Genomic DNA, 16,991 nt, shown 5'->3' on the forward strand with positions numbered 1-16,991 from the left:
CTGGCTGATTTCCCTAATTACACTTGCTGGGGGCTTGTCCAAACCTGGGAAGGGTGGGTGGCTGGGGTGGTTAACAAACCACCCAACAGCCCTATAACTCTCTGTCTGTTGCGGGAATGGATAGCCTCTCCTGGTTTGGGGTCATCAACAAATCTGAGCAGCATAGTCCCCATTTCTGCATTTCTATTATTAATTTAAAATCTTCAACCAAACCACAGAAAAGACCCAGCTAAAACACCACTAGTTTCTTTATTCCAGTTTGATGTGATCAGTTAAGAATACATTTCTCTTTTTTCTGGGGTGGATTCACATCTAACGCCATATGTCTTTCTAACTTGCATCTTCCATATGCAGAGAGAAGCCTCACAGCAGGTAAGGTAACCGTCTACTGCAAACTTCCCAAAGGCTGGTCTGCTATATTCCCCCCAGTGCACTAAACTGGGTACTCTACAGCTGAAGAGCTATCCTGATCTTGTTTCTCAACTACTCATGCTCACCTTGGGACGCAAACATTGCTCCATCTCGTACTATGTATTTAAATCTGAGAAGTAGCAGCATGACCTCTATTTCATGCTCTTAAAAGCGCTCTCACACAGAGACACTGGCCATTGCACAACGAAGCAATCAGTAATAAGCGCAAGTTCCCAGAAGACTTGTTTTCAATTCAAAGAGACTGCCAATTCCAGAAAAGAATCCGAAATATATTGCTCTCCGTGCCTCCTCCAGATCAACTTTTCCAAGGGGTTACACCCTAGTTATTCTTGCTTAGTGTCTGACAGTCACTGTTTACAACTTTGTCTCTTTAAACCTTGACCCTGGTCATCAGCGCCAGGAATTAAATCATGTCTTTGGAAAGAAATGAGATCCCTATGATAGAGCCATCTGTCTTGGGGGAATCACACAAAATGAGAGACTGCAACTTACGCTCACGTTTTCCAACCTTTGTGAGACCTGGCACAGTTGTAAATGGGTTGATATATATGTTTGTAGGACCTGAACAGTTAAATAGATGAAGCTGTAAATTTCCCAATAGCGCTGGGCATTGTCCCCACAAGTACAATGGGTGTTTATCAGTTTCCTACTGAGCTTAGTTTGACTTTCAAATTTCCTTTAACTCTATCATAGCAAACATACTGCAGAATTCTGGCAAACATTACCTTTGAAATAATAGATTTTGTTTGTAAAAAAAAAAATGGTGGCGGTATCCAGGACAGATTTTGTCTTGCTTTGGAAAAGCACGATACAATATTTTCCAGTGAAACTTCAAAGCTTAAAATGCCATATTATTATAAACCAAAGAAGGAAGTTTGTTTGCACAAAGGGTGGATTTTGATTACTTTTGATAAGAGTTTTGGCTATGGTCCTCAGACCCTGGATGAACTGACTTCAGTGGTGCTACTCTGAAGTAAGCAATTCAGGGCCACCTTTACAGCTGAGGATGTTTCCCCGGCAGAAGGCTCCTAGCACTATCAATCAGAAGCCTCTGTGCTGTTATTTAGTCTTTTTCTCCTTAAGGCAAAAACAGGCAGAAGAAGCAGTGGGAAAACACAGGAGGGTTATGAGTGGAAGACAATGACTTCTGGACTCCCCATAAAATTATGTGAAGGAGGAAGGGTGATTGCACAGTAAAAGAAGCACCCTTAGTCTAGATGGCAATAGACTGGAGGTACAGGTCACACTAATATTATCCTGTCTGTGCTAATCTATATATTTACTTGAATGAATTTTTCTTTGCCAGTGAATACTTTCCATGGAAAAAGGGGAGGAACTGCTAAGGGGTGTGTGTGAGTGTGTGCGTGCCTGATAGCGTGATGGGGGGGAGGGGGGAGAGAGAGAGATGCGGGTGATTGAAACTGGGACCTTTTGCATGCAAAGCCTGTGATCTACCACTAAGGGTGTTTGTACACAAGCGATTAATTGCATGCTCGTGACTGGTCACTCACAGAAGTTTGCAGGTCTTTCACATGACGTCATCAACCTCCAGGACGTCTCCTGCACATTTCTCCCTTTCAAAAAGATTGGAGATAAGCTGGAATATTTAAAAACCACTATCAGCAGTGTGAAATGCCAGTGTAGCACTGTGAGCTTGCCAAGGGAGGACTTTCCTCGAATCAAACCACATGTCTGCCATATAAAATACCTGAGCACATTTCGCAGGCCAATCAGAGGGAGAAGAGGGTAAAATGCCTCCCTGCAACGAAGAGAGACAGATCTGATCTCCTACCCACCAAGCTCAAAATCAACATCCTCTGTTGATTCAGAGCACCCTATTAAGTTCAATAGGGCTTACTCCCAAGTAAGTGTGCCGAGGGTTACAGACTCACAGCACAATCTTATGTCTACTCAGATGTAACTTGTAGCTTTCCTGGGGGCTGTGAGGAAACAGTTCAGCACAAGTTAGGTGACAAAAATAAGACTACACACACATACACACACACACCCCTTTGCACACATGCCAGGGATGGAGGGAGGCACTGCCTCGATTCAAACCACCTGTCTGCCATGTAAAGGAGCCCATCCTAATCCTGCAAAGAAACTGAAAGCAAAAAGCCCCGGTTAGGATGCAGGTTTTTTGCTTAACATAAAAACACCCTAAGCTATTCTAGCTGTTTTAGGGCTGGGCCAAATTTTACTCCCCCCTTTTGCAGAACTAATATTCCCCACAAAAGTGGAGTGGTAACTGTGAACTTTTGGAGGACAAAATTGTGACACCACACCATCGAGCTTTTTTAAATATTAAGCAGTGAGAATTTTACATGTTCCCATGTGGCATTCTGTTCATGCCCTGTTGGGCTACTGCAGGCGGCTGAACTGCCCCCCTGAAGTGACAGCAAGGCTTTTTGTCTTTATAGAAAGGGCGGGGGAGGGGGAAGCAAGCAAGCCCTAGCATCTCATATTTTAAAAAGTAAGAACTCCCCCTAAAGACTGATTTGTTCTTTCAGGCGGCATTTTCACCCCACTCTCAACAAAACGCCCAAAACGTCTGCCACAAAGCCTTCAGACTAACCAGCAGTGCAGTGCTGCTCACTCCTTATCTTTCTTTCATTAGGTGTTTCCATTCCCCTAGGCTGCCATACACAAACTCTTCCTACTTCTACCACCTTCTCCCATCTGCCACTATGCAATGGCCTCCATACCGGTATTGCTCCCCTGTCAGCCCCAACTCCCTATGGAATTCTCAAAAGTTGGGAATTTGAATTGACCTAATAGGGGATGATAATGCAAATGGTGAGACCTTAGCTTCGGCACATGGTCCGCCTCTGGGTTTTTTTTAAAGCATCATTAAGCCCTATCCTTTACATGTTTACTCAGAAGTAAGTCCCATTACATCCAGTTTGGTTCACCCATGTGCAGCTTTAAACACAGTGGGACTTATTTCTGGACAAACATGCAGAGGACTGGGCTTTTGAACATGCCTGTACTGTTTCCCATCCTACAGTAAATAATTATTGTGTGTGTGTGTGTGTGTGTGTGGTGTCTTATTTTCATTCAAAGAAAAGATAATAGACCTTCAAATAGCACCGAATAACAATAACAAAGTGGCACACTTTGCTAGAAGCAAATATAAAAAGAGAGTCGCACATAAAAGTATAATCATTAGATTATGCTCTTGCATATTATGAAGAAACAAAATGTGGTGCGAGACTGAGCAAAAATGTGCACTGCTGGATTCTTGTTTGCGTATATGATACAAACCAACACTCAATCAAATGAGCAGTCTGTTTCACACCATAAAGTATGTGAAATTTCTGCGCAAGTTTGTCCATGAGCGCGAGCTTTCACATCATTTGATACCACTGAGAAAGAGATAGTGATTCTGTATTTTTCCATTGTTTAGAGATCTCTAGCCTAGCTGCTAACAGAATCATAGAATAGTAGGGTTGGAAGGGACCTACAAGACCATCGAGACCAAGCCCCAGACAGTATGTGATCAAGTACTGTATAGTATATTGTTTGCTAAATTGTTACTTTACTTGAGCCGTCTATTACTTTAAAAAAAGGGGGTTGTAACTGCTAGAACTACCAGGTTCAGACCCTGCTGCTATAGCTTCTGAAGACAGAATTTCATCAAATGTGGCTTCCTCCATCACAATGCTGGAGTGAGAGGAGAAGCTGAACATGGTGGATTTTTTTGTCTTCTGTAGGACTCTTAAATGTGCAGGACAGGGGCTCTGTCAAGGTCTGTAGGGGTAACCTTATTAACTCTACTGTCTTCCAGCCACTAATTTGCTCAAAACATAGCAGGTTAGAGGCTCTGAGGATTTCAGAGTCTTCGTCTACAATCTTATACACACCTACCTGGGAGTAAACAGCACAATGGAAACATGCATAGGATTGAGGCTGAAACCCTATCCACACTACGTTTAGAATGGCTTCCACCCTTGTACCCAAAACAGATTTTTTACGAGGTTTTAAATGTTCATAAAAGCTAGTTAAAGTTTTCCCCACGAGGACAGACTAAGCATATGGGGCTTTTTAATTCACAGAAAAATGTCTAAAGTTGTACATGGAGTACAGAAAGTGAATAGAGAGAACTTCTCTTCCTCGCTAATAACATGAGAACCTGGGGTCACCCAATGAAACTGTCCGACACAAAAGAACATACTTCTTCACACAATATGGAATTAACTGATGTGATGCCCAGGCACAGGATGTGGTGAGTGCCACTAGCTTAGATGGCTTTAAAAGGGGATTAGACACATTCGTGGAGGAATGGCTGTAAGTCATGGTGGCTCCTACGGCATGGAACTTCTATAATGAGAGGCAACATATGCCTCCAAATGCCAGTTTCAAGGGGGAGAGCAGGGGAGAACTATTGCTTTCATATCCTGGTTAAGGGCTTCCAGAAGTATTTGGTGGGTCACTATGAAGGACAGACTGCTGGACTAGCAGCCTAATCCTATGCATGCCTACTCAGAAGTATATCTCATTGATTTCAATGGGACTTACCCTCAAGTAAGTGTGTACAGGATTACAAAATGGATGTTTGGTCTGATCCAGAAGGGCACTGCTTATATTCTTAGATGCTTATGTGCACATGTCCATGCACCTCACCCCACAAAGCTGCCTTTCTCCGTCAGTGATGCATTATTACTTTCAGAACGAGACAGGGATGACTCCTATTCTGACTTTACAAATGGAAACTGAAGCTGAGCATAACTGCAACTGAGTCCATGAATGAGCTGGGATTTGCATTCTGCTCTCCCAGGTCCAGCCTTGACACCCACCCGGTGGGTTATGGATGAGCAAATTCTAGAGACTGTTGTTGCTAATATATGCGATGTTGGCTGCCTTCACTATGTGAGTCTGTGTTGCGGCAAACGACAGGCAATGTGCATGCCAGCATCCTGACTGATTGAACTCGTGAAGCAGACAGATTCACAGGATTTGTCTTGAGTTTCCTGCAGATCTGCTAACTAAAGCAAAGAGGAGTCACTGAGAATCTCCCTGGAGTACTTAAGTATTTTTATTGCTGCTGCTGTGTTAGGGGTTTTTTGTAAGCCACAAAAGAGAAAAAACGGCGGGGGAGACTACGGGCTTGTTCTTTCTGAAGAGCCTCACATCTTTCGTTACTGTCAACCACTATTTGTCAGATGTGCAGCTGACATTTCCAGTATACTTCTTTCCAGTCGTCTCCATGTGGTACAGATGGAGACTAACTAGATAGCACACATCTGTCCCAACGTTCTCCCAAATGACAGAGTCCACAATATAACCATTAAACAGGTCTTTAAGATGCATGTTAGAACAAGCCACATTAACTGAGGGCCTGGTCCACACAGTGTATCAGTGTTAAAGTCCTATGCAGGACAAGGCACATAATGGATGTCAGGCTTGTGCTGCCTTCCCTTGATAATAACATGTGAGGCTGAGCTCACATGCAAATACCCATACATGTCTAGAGCCCACCCACAGATTCTATCCTCACTGAAAAAAAGGGTGAATCAGGAGGAACTATACACAGAAGCAGGGCCTATTTGTGGAGGCTTTGTGTCACAGGTACAGTCTTCCTGAAGGTGGGGCAGGCATTAGTCAGGGGCTTGCTCCTACTCTTCACTAGGTATAGACCAGGATCAGGCAAACTTTTCTGAGCCATGGGCCCATTTGGCAATTTGAGAAACTGTCTTGGGTACCACCTCAAAATGGCTGCCATGGGAGGTGTGGCAAAGGACAAGTAACCTGCCCAAAAGACATAAGAACATAAGAGTAGCCATGCTGGATCAGACCAAGAGTTCATCTAGTCCAGCATTCTGTTCACACTGTGGCCAACCAGCTGCCCACAGGAACCTCATAAGTAGGACATGAGTGCAATGGCACCCTCCTGCCCATGTTCCCCAGCAACTGGTGTACATAGGCATACTGCCTCTGAGAATGGGGGTAGCATATCACCATCAGGACTAGTAGCCACTGATAGCCTTCTTCTCCAGGAATTTGTCTAACCCCCTTTTAAAGCCATCGAAGGCTGAGGTGAGGTCTGAGTCCCAACACACTAACCAACTCCTTTGAACCAACAGTTTTCAGCAACAGAAACCTATTCCACATCAATCCCAGCTGCCAGTAAGAAAATGTGTTAATTGAAAAAAAAAAACAGTGGGAGGGGTAGGCACTTTGGTGGGGTGCCAAGAAAGATATCCGGGGGTACACTGGTGCCCATGGGCACCATGTCACTTAGCCCTGGTAAACTACCCCTGATAAACTCAAGGGCTATGTGTGTGAACCAGTCCTGAGCCCGTCAGTTATTGGTTTAAAACAGTTGTTTTTGCGGCAATAGACTAACATGACTATCCTCTGAATAAAGTACAGTGTGTTTTTGAAAATTATATTCACTTTCTTTGCTTCCCCTCCTGATATCAACTAATAATAGTAATTCACATTCTCTCTCTCTCTCTCTCTCTCTCTCTCTCTCTTAGCGTGGTACATTCAAAAACAGTAAAGTGCCATACATTTGTTAAGAGGTGACTCTCCCAACTCAGCAGCTAGAAGTTATGCAAAATGCATGGACAATGCTTGGGAAAGAGTTGGGAAGCTGAATTTGGTGGTGAGGTTTCTTTTCTGAACCCGTTCCTTTCAAGGTTCATTGCGAAACTAAAACAGCAAAGGGGGCCCAAGCAAGATTTTACTCTCTTCTTTCAAATTATTTAACTAGGTGGACTAAACAAATTTGTTCATTGGACTTAATAATCCTAATTAACATTGTCCAGATGGCTAGCTGCATTAGTCTGTCCATCTGCTAGACTGGATCTAGCTTCTTTTTTGTCAGGGGAATTCCTTGAACAGAGCAGGTTCTAGAGGGCTCCCTAACCCTCCAGAGCAGATTTGGAGGGGCACTGGGGGAAGAGGAATTGCCAGAGATTGCCTCCTCACCCCCCCTTTCAACAGCAAGAAGACTCCACTAGATTTAGAAGTCTCTCAGAGATGGAAGGCGCCTTTCCGTCTGCAGGAGGCAGATTCTGGATCCAACCCAATAAATTTGTTAGGCTTTAAGGTGCCACAAGACCTTTCTTGTTTTTCCTAACATGGGTTGAATTAAGCCAAAGAGGAGTTGCCTCCTTCAAGAAGAGGCATACTGCTGTTTGCAATGCAATGTTTCAATATCATGGATAGACTGTTACTTAAATGCAATTACTTGAGTTTTCACACAGAAATATTGCATGGGGACCTTGATACACTACTGATGTATCATAAGAACATAAGATCAGCCCCACTGGATCAGCCCATCAGATTAATTCTGCAGACTTGATTTCTTGAAGAGCCAATGTAGTATATTGGTTAGAGTGTTGGACTGGGACTCGGGAGATCCGGGTTCTAGTCCCCCCTCAGCATTGAAGCTCGCTGGGCCCATCAAAGTTGAAGCTTAACTTTGGGCCCATCAGTGACTCTCAGCCTAACCTGCCTCACAGGGTTGTTGTGAGGACAAAAAGGAGAGGAGGAGGATCACGTATGCCACCTTGAGCTCTTTGGAAGAAAAGTGAGATATAAACATAGCAATTAAAAAACTAAATAAATAAGATCTTGGTCATGGATACATTTTGTGGATAGCCAGTCTCAGTCTAATGTTTCCATGTGGAGGCACTGACATAATTGCTTTTAAAGGTGTATTCCTGAACACAGAACATTAAACCAGAAATGTTTTATCAGTCAGATACAAATATCAAATTGTTTGCTTAAAATAACCCATTTTATCAAAATTCTAGCCACTGTTGGAAACAGACAAGACTCTTGTCTCATTGAAAGCATTTGGAGAGGGTAAAATATATTCAGCCAAGCTAGCTTCTTAATTTAGCCTTCATCAACTTGTGCTATTGATATCAATAGGCCTTACAGTGCAATTCTATACATCTCTATTCTGAAGCAAGCCCTACCTAGTTCAATGGTAGTTACTCCCAGGTACGTATGGATAGGATTGCAGCCTTGAAAGCAACTAACATTGTCTGGATTGGGACCACTTGCTTGAAAATAATTTCCTTTAATTTCAATAGCATTTTATTCCAAGTACCTGGGTTTTAGGGTCAGGGTCCATATGTAAAAAAAATCTGTGGATCTTATACTATGATCATAAATGCACTCACAGTCAGTTTTAAACCTTTTTACTTGGACATAATCTAATCATATGGACATAATCTCTAAATCTAAGAGGACAATGCCAAGTGCAGCCTCACTTGGTCACAGTTCTCATGCAAAATGCAGGAATGTGCTTAGGATCAGGTGTAAATCATTCAGATTTCAAATATACAAGCTAAACTGATCTATGAATTGGTTTGGGCATTTCTTAATCGCACTTCATTGCAAAGTGATTATCTTTTTCTTCTACCCCCAGCTTTATAATGGATGGGCAGATAACAGAAGAGGAAAGGTTGGCAAATATACATGCAAAATGTAAAGGGTATTAGACCTGCCTGATTTCAGTGTGTGCACTGCATACCAGAACAATGATTTCAGACAATAATTTGTTTCCTAACTTTATTCAACCGTTAAAAAGAAAATAAATCCAGCAAGAAACACAGTGCCTGCATTGTGTTTATGCTGGTGGGAAGTCAAGAACCTGAACTGATGTTAGATTTCATAGTGAATTAGTATGCAGTAGCGCTGATGTGGTCTGATATGCAAAGTGCTAATTAAGGCACAGGAAGTGAATCATGCACCTGTTGCTATTTTATTCAGCAGGCATTGTTTGGATTCCTGTAGATTTACATCAAAAACCATTTTCTACAGTGATGTGAACTGGCTGGAACTCAGGTTCATTTTACAGTAATCAAGAGGCTTTTAAGTGCTTTTCAACATTTCCATTCTTTTCTTTTCAGAACTTTGCCCTCTTGAAAATAAAGGGAAGTCTAGCTTATGAGCTATTATTTTTGCCTTTAAAAATCCCCTGACAAAGTTATATAACCACTTGCACAACCCTGTGCTAAAAATAAAAGCACCTCTGCAATTTTTGGAAGATCTGTGGCACCAGCTTTGTCAAAGTTTTATTTGAACGTGAAAATATTTCATCCAATTTAAAAAGGAAAAGCCCCCTGAGAAAGAGACTACTGCCCTTATACTCCTTTTCAAAATAAATAAAATCATGTTCTGTTTCCAAAATACACGGTTAAAAATTGCACCACGTGTAGTTGGAGCTGTTCTTTCATCAGGTTTTAAAATCGTGGTTTATAAACCATCATCAGTCCAAAGTAAAGAAAGATACGTAGCGGAGTAAGAGCTTTAGCAAGTGTTCACACACACACACACACACACCCAATAACCGCCCCCGCATTAAAAGCCACAAGGGAATGTTCTTGTCTCATGCAGTTAGCCGAGACCAACGCATTGTTCCAGACCCCCCCCCAGGTGTAAAACTGCGGTCACTCTGAGTTATATGTCTCCAATGAACTGTCCATTTGAATGAGCAATGCAACCGCACGAGCCTGGGAGAAAGCAAGACTTTGATTTTGCATTAAAAACAAACAAACAAACAAACCACGATGGTGACGATAGGAAGCTAAAGATTAAGGCTCAGTTCACGCGGTAGATGAGCTTCAAAGAAGGGCGGCCGGGCGGGGGGGGGGGGGGGCGGCGATAGGATGTTACATTTTCCGAAGAGGGTGTTGAGTTATCAGAAATAAACTGGCGTTTTGCTGCACGTGACAGGCTTCCACGCAAGGTGAAAAGGGCCGAGGAAGAATTTGGCGTCCTCTCTCCCCGCACGCACGCACGCTTGTTTTATTTGTTAGTGGAAAACTCCTAAGATTAACCGAACTGGTTCACGCCCGCTCTTCTCGACAAGCCCCCTTGCAACGAGACAAAAGGCACCGCGTTCGCGTGCGTTTCTGAAAGCGCCGCGCCACAGGAATCAGCTAGGCAAGGGCTGCCTGCCTTACCTACCTGTCAGTCGCCGAGGCGAGGGGCGCCTGCCGTCTGGCCTTCTGCTCTGCCGGGGCCGCGCTATTCCAGCGCAGGGGCTTTAGCGAGCGTGCTTGGCCAGGGCTGCCTGCCGCCGCGATGCCCAGTTGCCCAGACGAGCTCCGCGGCAGGAGAGCTGCGCGCGTCTTGCTTTGCAGAGAGCTGCTGGGGCTGCCTTGCCTTGCCCGGCCGGGGGGAGGGAGGGGGACCTGCCGAGGGAGAAGCTGCGCTCCGACTCCTCTCAGTCACCGCGTGGGGATATTTCCATTGGCTCTGATCGCCAAACGAATCACGCTCGCCGCCCCCTCAAGCCGCCCCCCCCCCGCGCGCCCCACTCCCGCCTGCTACTCAGGGCCCGTTTCTCCTCTCGCTTTACCAACGTCGCAGCCGCTGTCCGTCCGTCCGGGCGCTCGCCGCTTCTCTTGTCTCTGGATTCTGGGCCTTTGCAACCTGGGAAGCCCCGGGCCCGATATAATATATAATCGCATAAAGATCAGGCGGTGGTGTTTCGAGCCAAGCGCTAGGGCAAGCTTTCTGGCGGGGAGTGGGGCGCCCTTGTTTCAAATGAATCGCCTTCTGGCTAAGCTTTAGGGTGCTTCCAGATGAAGCTTGTATCGTGCAGCCGCCCTGCCCCATTCACGGAATTTAACGGGGGGGGGGGTCCAGACGACAGCATCTTCCAGTCGTAACCCTCCCGTGTTACACCCATTACGGAGGGAAAGACGGAACAGATGAAGGCAATGGCTTTTGATTGGGAGCGCTAGCGGCAGGTCGGCGGCAGCCCCTTGGAAGCACTGTTCCTTTAAAAAATCTTATTCCCAAATAGGTCTGCAGCCTTAAGGAGAAAAGGCATGGACTTTAAGGGTCCCAAATGATAGCTACTTGGAGGTTAAAAAGATGAAAGAGGAATCAAGAAAAATTGCATGTTTTATATAAGGTATAAACTGAATTGAAGCCTTGCGTGGGGTGGGCAATACAGTTTTTAGAATTTTGTCTTTTTTGCAGTAGGTTTTATTCTGTATTTTGAAGATCTCTTGGGGTTTTGTTTTGTCACATTAATACATGTGAAGTTGAATGGAGCATCTTGTTCAAGGACCCCAAATTCCTGGGAGCACCAAAACTGCAGCGATAAACCTCGGTGGATATACAATTTTATACCCACAAGAAGGCTTTTCAAGTTATTCCCGTACACCTTTTTAAAAATGACACTAGAAAATGCCATCCCTTGCTTCTGATGATATATATGCAACGGAAGGTCCACACACGCTATGTTCAGGGTTCCAGTCAGCTAGTGACAGCTTCTTCCAGGATCCTGTGCTGTTAGAGCTGGGGTGCAGAACCTCTTTCAGTCCAAGGGCCAAATTCCATTTAGGAGAAGCTCTCAGGGGCCACATCCCAGTGGTCGGCAAGCTCAAAGGCAAAGGTGGTGAGGCTGAAGGCAAAAGAGGGGCAAAATACCAGCATATTTTAGTTTAAGAGAGAAATCCTATCGTCCTGGGAGAGCATCCTGGGAGACCATAGGATTTTTCAGAGCCCCCCCTCCAAGGCCATAGACACAGCTATGACCTCGGAAAGGGGACTCCTGTATCGGATCCCTTCCCCACCCCCTCTCAGCTGCCATGGAAAAAAATGTGCTGGCTGCTTCCCGACAGGTAGCCCAAGAAACTTTGCTGCCTGAGGCAAAGGACAAGAGCCGCCCCCTCCCATTCCATGTACAAAAGCTGGCTGGACTGGCACTGATTCTGTCTTAATGCTGATGATAAGACAGTATCCTTCACTGTACCAGAAGGCAGTAGGCTAACTTAGGAGGCGCAAAGCAGTTCACATGGCACACAGGCCTCTCCTCTGATGCCTTTCTGCCATCTCCCAGCATCAGCCACCTGAGGCGACTGCTTCACTCTGCCTAATGATAGGGCCGGCCCTGCTTCCTGAGTCAACTAAAGCAGTGGCAGGAGACCTTGTTCTGGGCCTGCCATTAACTAAGCATTTCAAGCTTTTAGAATGGGGGGAAAGCCCATGCAAAAGCCAGGAAACTACTACATGATTGATGGTTGGTGGCAAGAACCCTCTGGTGATGTGGGGAAGGGGCATGATCATATGGAGAAACCCCAGAGGACCAGATGTGGCCCCAGGCCTGAGGTTCAACACTCCTGTGTTAACAGGCTCCAACATTCCAAATCATCACCAGCCATTTTGTTTTTCTGACTGATTCTAAACATTTTGTGGCTCCTGGATACCATTGAACATACTCATTCCCCATTGGGCTTTTTTTCTTTCTTTCTTTACAGGTACAAACATATAGTTCTGTGTACCTGGGGAGCCCCAAAGTATGTAGAAACATTTTCAACTTTTCTGGTTTTATGAGATTATCTGCGTTCTCCAGTGTGGCCCTCTGGTAATCTAAAGGTGCAATCCTATCCATGTTTAAACAGAAAAAAGGCCTGCATCCCCCAGCATGCCCCAACTGTGCTTTTTTGCCTACGCATGCACAGGTTTGCACCCTGAGTCGGTTTCTTTGTGTGGAAGCCTGTTATGGCTCACCAGGGTCCTAATTTGACTAGTGTTTCCTTCACTGCTGGAAGCATCATTCATAGCAGACTAATATAAACAAAGGGGCTGATGGCAGGCTGGGGGAGCGGGGGGAGAGATGGAGGCTTGGTATCAAAACAAGGAAGGTTTATACAAAATGATGGCAGACCTACCTGCTCTGGGGAAGGTGCAAACAGGGTCTGATGGTAATGGAGTAATCCACTTTGCCAGCAGTCCTGCATCTAGTAACATACTTCCATATATAGTAGCTGGGGTTTTCTCCTTCATTCCCTCAAATGATATTCTACCAACGTGTATTTTCTTCCATCAGCCTCTTTAAATAAGTGATATCATCTGATTAAACCTCAACCCAGAGCTATCCTTAATTCAAGATGATCAATAATAGATAAATATGACCCTGCACAGATAGATCTTGATACAAAATCAGGAGGCTATGCAATATGTAACCAGTACTGTACTGCATCTCCCAGACTCCGGATTAACTTTCCAAGTCATATTTAAATAAAGTAGATTTTACTAGTTGAATAACACTTCTAATTCACAGATTTGCCTTGGCACCAAATTTACCTGAAGCAAACTTTTAAGACTAATGTGGAGGTTTTCTGCTCAGCAAAATGTCTGAGGAATTCCAAGGGTAGCAACAAGAACCAGTTAGTGGCATTTTTCAAGGGAGTTCTACAAATTTTTACTAATTCTGAATTAGGTGTGCAGAGATGTGCTGTGGATACCCACAGTACAACCTATTCAAATGAAAATATTGGGTTGTTTTGGTAACTGCTGCATATGGATACCAGATGCAAGAGGGGAGTGCCCCCCAAATGTCAGTGCACCTGGTGGCCGCACATTCAGTGTTAAGGAGAAGGGATCCTGAGTGTAAGGAACAGCGCTGTGTGTGTACAGCTGAACATGCATAGGGCCTTTTCTCTTTCGGGAGGCACCAACTTTAGGTGCCAGTTAAAGCCCATTTGTTTACCCAGGCCTTCCCGGAGTGAGTGTGCTACCCAGTGTTTTAATATATTTTAATGTTTTTATTAATGTTTTATATTAATGTTTTAGTAATTCTTATGTATCTTAATTGTATTTGAAGTATATTATAATGTTAGGGCCGCAGTGGCTTAGTGGTTAAGACTAGGGGTGGACGAAAGTCCCTTACCTGTCCTCGAAGGATGTTCGTGGTGGGGGGGAGGCGCTTCGCTGGTCCCCCTGCGAAGTTCAGGCCGGGGGGGGAGGCTTCCCGCCTCGCCCGGCCGCGAACTCGAAAGTTAAAAAAAAAAAAAAACGCCCCCTGATAGGCTACATGACGAAAAAAAAAAAAAGCGCGTACGCGTACGTAAAAAAAAAGCGTTGCCCTTATTTTCGCCGTAGTCTACGTAAATCTTTACGTAGACTACAGCGACCAAATAAGGAATGGGAATGGCGGCTCCCTATGGGGGCCACCATTATCTGTACACACTTTTTTTTTTTTAAGTCACCCGTGATAGGCTACGTGACGATTGACGTAGCCTATCACAGCTGACTTTGCAAATCTAGCCGTGATAGGCTACGTGAATCGTCACGTAGCCTATCAGGGGGCGTTTTTTTTTTTTTCTTTTATTGCAATGGGCGGGGGGGGGTTCGGAGGATTTCTCCCCGAAACTTGTTCAGGGGGCCGAACACGTTGGCGCTCGGCCCCCCGAAGTTTCGGGGAGAAATTCTCCGCCAACCCTAGTTAAGACGCTGAACTGCAGACTGGAAGGTCGGCAGGTCAGCAGTTCGAGACCCGAGTGCTGCGTGATGAAGTGAGCTCCCGTCTTCAGTCCCAGCTCCTGCCAACCTAGCAGTTCGAAAGCAAGAAATTGCAAGTAGATAAATAGGTACCACCTCGGCGGGAAAGGTAACAGCGTTCCGTGCACCTCGGTGTTCAGTCATGCCAGCCACATGACCACGGAAGCATCTTCGGACAGCGCTGGCTCTTCGGCTTAGAAACGGGGATGAGCACCGCACCCTAGAGTCGGACACGACTGGTTGGGGACACCTTTTTTATAATGTACTTTGTGAACCACTTAGAGATATTTTAAGATATGTTCAATGGTATGTAACTCTATTAAATAAATAATAAATTAACCCTATATGCATGGCGGCCTGAGAGTCATGGACAAGTGGGTATATCAGTGTCTGGGCCACAGTCCTGTTCCCCCTGCCGCTTCAGTGAACATGAGGAGTTGTTGTTTTTGTCTGAACGGCCTTAAGGTTATCAGCTGCATGGGCCGCTGTGGTCAGATCCATTCAGATCCAGGAGCAGTTATCAGAGTATTTTAAGGTCATATGACAGAGGTGTAACCGCTCATGGTGTGCACATTTACCTCACTGTTGTTCTGGTAAGCAGATTTCACAGATTTTTCCAGTGCTTCAAAAACCTGCAACACTCATTTTACCAAAGCCAATAGCCACAGTGGGAGAAAAAAATATGAGTTTATTCATTGTGTGAGAAATGATGCCTCTGTCATACCACCTTCTTAAAAAACATCATCTCTTCCTAGCCTAAGGGTTGTATCCAATGGTGTAATTCCTCTAGGTCTTCTGTGCAAGTGTCAGATTCAGTACTTGGATTCTGCAACGCCTTGTACAAGGCCTTGCACATCTCATTACAACTTCATTAGGCTAGGTCAGCCTTCCCTACCTGGTGCCCTCCAGATGTTTGGAACTTCAACTCCCATTAGCCCCAGCCAACATGGAAATTCTGGGTCACATGAATGCTGGGAGTTGTAGTCCAAAACATCTGGGGTTGGATCCAGATTTAGGTGCATGCAATAGGTTGGTGGAAGTAGACGTCCCTGCCCCCTCCTCCCCAAGTCAGCCCCTCCAGCACCCTGAAAATGTGGGGTTGGAGGGGGATTCCCAAAAATTCTGTGAGCTCAAATTCTGTGAGCCCTTCCATCCACAGAAGGCAGATCCTGGAGCTAACCCCTGGTTCGGGTTAAATGTGGGTAGGCTATGCTAGGTGTCACTTGCACTAGTTGTGCAATCAGTTTTGTACTACTTGTGCAATTGCTAGCAGAACAACACCAACACTTGTAATTTTCCGCTAGTGTAGCACTGAATATAACCCTAAGATACCTCTCCTATATACACAAGACAATGGAATTTGAAACAAACTAGTGAGAAATATTTACGGAAGTCATTTAAGGCTGGCATTTCACCATTGGATTAGTTAAAACAATCTTAACAACTTAGTCCACAATCATTTTAATTTGAAATACTTGGATTACAGTTTATTGAATCACATTGACTAGTTTTATAAGGTGCTGTTGTTCAGTCGTTCAGTCGTGTCCGACTCTTCGTGACCCCATGGACCATAGCACGCCAGGCCTTCCTGTCCTCTGCTCTCTCCCGGAGCATGCTTAAGTCCATATTCATTCCATTGGTGATGCTTCCTTCCTTTTACCTTTGCTTACTTGTGGCTGTGCCACACACCTTGCTCGTCTTCAGACTTCTCTCAACTCCCCATGTTCACTTTTCTTTTTTGCCTTCCTTGACCTCAGATGTGCTCTAGACCAGCCAATGGCCATGCTGGCGGGGGAGGATACAGGAGTTGTAGTTCGGCGCATCTGGAAGGCACCAGGTTAGGGAAAGGTGCTCTATACCCTTATCCTTCAGTGCAATCCTCCATATGTCTACTCAAAAAAATAAGCCCCGCTGAGTTTAATTGGCCTTTTCCCCAGGTATGTGGCTACAGAATCACAGCCTTGAACTGTAAATTGCCTCTATCTGTGTTGTTGTTGTTGTTCAGTCGTTCAGTCGTGTCCGACTCTTCGTGACCCCATGGACCATAGCACACCAAGCCTTCCTGTCCTCCGCTCTTTCCCGGAGCGTGCTGAAGTCCATATTCATTGCATCAGTGATGCTATCTAGCCATCTCAACCTCTGCCGTCCCCTTCTCCTTGTGCCTTCAATTTTTCCCAGCATCAGGGTCTTTTCCAGAGAGTTTTCTCTTCGCATTAGGTGGCCAAAATATTTGAGCTTCAGCTTCAGGATCTGTCCTTCCAATGAGCACTCAGGGTTGATTTCCTTTAGGACTGACT

The 16,991-nt window shown here is 45.0% G+C and overlaps 1 protein-coding gene across 3 annotated transcripts in view; it reads right to left on the minus strand.

The window, feature by feature from the left end:
• GREM2 (gremlin 2, DAN family BMP antagonist) overlaps nucleotides 1-10,809 on the minus strand; it is a 50,821-nt gene extending 40,012 nt beyond the window's left edge. Inside the window, exon 1 of one of the 3 annotated variants that reach the window (XM_084832270.1) lies at nucleotides 10,359-10,754. The gene's annotated coding sequence lies outside the window, so the exon portion shown is untranslated. The other 2 variants (XM_084832288.1, XM_084832279.1) reach the window with 2 other exon arrangements.
• Between the last annotated feature and the right edge of the window lie 6,182 nt (nucleotides 10,810-16,991).

This window comes from Heloderma suspectum, chromosome 1, assembly GCF_057233095.1.
Source record: "Heloderma suspectum isolate Gila_16-S chromosome 1, 16-S_ref, whole genome shotgun sequence".
NCBI lineage: Eukaryota > Metazoa > Chordata > Lepidosauria > Squamata > Helodermatidae > Heloderma > Heloderma suspectum.